The sequence below is a fragment of the Teleopsis dalmanni genome, chromosome 1, assembly GCF_002237135.1.
Source record: "Teleopsis dalmanni isolate 2A chromosome 1, ASM223713v2, whole genome shotgun sequence".
Lineage (NCBI taxonomy): Eukaryota > Metazoa > Arthropoda > Insecta > Diptera > Diopsidae > Teleopsis > Teleopsis dalmanni.
Window position 1 is genome coordinate 109553775 of NC_051846.1, and position 3177 is coordinate 109556951.

A 3177-nucleotide genomic window follows, 5' to 3' on the forward strand; every position below is an offset into this window, starting at 1 on the left:
CAAAAAAATGCTGTCTGAAAAAAGAACGGAATATGAAATTAAGGTCAAAAACAAGTTCTTTAACGTAAAAAGTTCGAAAGACTTTTGGAATTTTATTAAATCGTACAATCGAAAACCTTTTGTCAACAACCCCATACCAAATTCTGTTTGGCAAAGCTTCTACGAGCAAATTTATCCACCTCGTCCTACCATTGAACTTATACTGACTGAAAACATCGAAGCGCTGGATTCGGAAATAACAATAATTGAAATAAAATCAGCAATAAATAAAATCAAAATCAATAAGGCTCCAGGCGAAGATGCGATTACGGCAGAGTTCTTTAAGAATTTATCTAGTCAATGGATTTATATCCTACAGTCTGTATTCAATAATATTCTCTTAACTGGAAGCACACCAGCTTCTTAGTCACAGTCCGTACTTATTATGTTACACAAAAAAGGTGATATAAACTCACCCGAAAATTATAGAGGCATTGCTCTATGCAATATTATCTTAAAAATTTTTACCCATATTCTGTATGATCGCCTCTTGCCATGGGCGGAACAACACAATAAAATTCTTGAGTCTCAAAATGGGTTTAGAAAAAAAACATCATGTACTGATAATATTTTTACTCTTCAAACAGCAATTCAAATACATCTACGTCTAAAAAACAACTCTGCTTACGGACTTTTTATTGATTTCAAAAGGGCATTTGATTCTATTGACCAGATGCTGCTATGGCAAAAACTTCATTCGCAAGGTATAAGTTCGCGCTTAATTAAAATTCTCCAGTCTATTTACGACAAGGCTTTCTTCGTGATCAAACTTCAACAAAAAGACTCCGATCCTATCTCTGTTACCGAAGGCGTTCTCCAAGGGAAAATTTTCAGCCCTCTCCTTTTCATATTGTTTATTGCTGATCTTGAGAAAGAATTAACGAATGCAAATATTGAAGGGATCAATATTAATGGTCTACATGATATTTTGATGCTGCTTTTTGCAGATGACGCCGTTGTTCTAGCCAGGTCCCCTATTATTTTACGAAAAAATCTATTAGCACTTGAAAGTTACTGCGAAAAAAACAAACTTGTAAACACGGAAAAAACCCAAATTGTCCACTTTAGAAGAGGGGGTAGGCCAATGGCAAAAAATTTCTTTTACAAATGTCAAAAAATTTCTGTCGTGATGTCCTACACATATTTAGGGGTGAATTTCTCAAGCTCCACATTAGGCAAATGTGTAGCAGAAACTGCCATAAGAAAAGGGAAAATGGCGCTCGGTACGGCAGTACAAACCATAAGTAAATTTAAATCAGATTCTTGGGAAGGTCGGGCTAAATTATTCTTCTACAAGTGAATTTAATTGGGTTACACAATTTAATGAGTTTCTTAAAGTTGTAAATATGACAAACTTGTGGGAAACACCGACTGCAGCAACTTGGATTGATAACCGAACTATGGCCCTTGAACGCTATTATAGATATCTAAAATTCAAAGACATTTTAAAATTCCCCAATTCACAATCCATGAATTGCAATATATTAAGAGCCCTGGATGACAAACCTGCCTGTTACCTCTTTAATCGTAAGCAATTTTTTATGGCAAAGGTTATTGCCCAATTGCGGTTGTCACCAACTCACTGCACTCGTTTTTGTATTAACGGGTAAATTCACAGACTCGAAATCAACAACCTTTGTACACTTTGTAATTTACAAACTGAAGAAACGTTGAATCACTTTATGTTTGAGTGCCCTATTTACTCCTCAGTACGAGATCACCATCTTCGTTTCTTACTTACGGTCTTCAGAGAAAAGAAATCTCTAATTTTCAACTGCACTGATCCGCAATCATCGAAAGCAATATTCACATATATAATAAATAGTCTTAAAATCAGATCATTTATTATAAACGGATAAGATTTTGCAAAAAAATTTGTTTTTTGTAGATATATATACATATATAATTATAATTATTTCCCTACTATTTATTTAACTTAAGTTTTTTGCTTTTATCGCTTACTTTTTAAACCTAATTAGTAATAAGTTTAATATAATTAATAATAAGTATACATCAAACCTCCTTCTGTTAGAACTATAAGTTCAGAAGCAGAAGTAAATAAATGTTGAAATTAAAATTGAAAAAATACTAAAAACTAAAAAAACTTCTGTGAACTACAAGTAATATAAAAGCATAAATTGTCCTTTTTGTCTGTTCGATTAAATATACCCGAAATAAGTTCTGTTTATTTTGTGCGGTAATTTGAATATTGAACACTGAATTTTCAACACCGGGATATACAGAAGTAATTCGAGTAAATTAAAATAGGTAACAATCCTCATAGAAAGTTGCGCAAAGTTAAGATCACATGTGAACTACAACTTAGCGTGGACTCCAATCGAACTAAACTTGCGTGTGGAATTAAAAGAAAAAAAGGAAAAATTTGAAAAAAAAAATATAAATTCATAAAATTAAATAACTAAATCCTTAAAGGACGAAATAAACTAACCGGAAATAAAAAAAAATATAATAAAAAAAAAACAAAAAAAAAAGGAAAAAAAAACCGTCATTTTTTTTTTAAACGAAAATTCAAATCACTGGTTTAGTTGTTGACTTTAAACCGGGGTTATGTTCGTGATTCTTTTGATTAAAACATCTAAGCAGAATTTAAAAAAAAAAAAAAACAGAACGCAACATCATGAACAGCAACAACAATTCAGACGCTAGCAACCGCTACCACAGCTGCAACAACGTCGCTCCTGGCACATAGCATCAGCGAACAAATATTTTTTCTCCTATCTCTCTTTATATATTAAATATATATTACATTATATAGTTTCTTTTGCAAAACTTATTGTATATGTTCATATGTATGAATTGTTAGTTGCTTTAATTTTAATTATATTTTTTTTCCTTTTGATGAAACAATAGTAAATTCAACATGGCAAATAATCTAAGTCCATTTGATTTTTCTTGAAATATTCTTATTTAGTATTAATAAATAGAAATATATATATGCACACATGTATGAATTGTTAGATGCTTTTTTTTTAATTATATTTTTTTTTGTTTGATGAAATAATGGTAAATTCAGCAAAGCAAATAATCTAAGTCCATTTGATTTTTTTCCTTTAAAATATTATTATTCAGTATTAATAAATAGAAATATATTACATATAAAATTTTTATAGAGTAAAT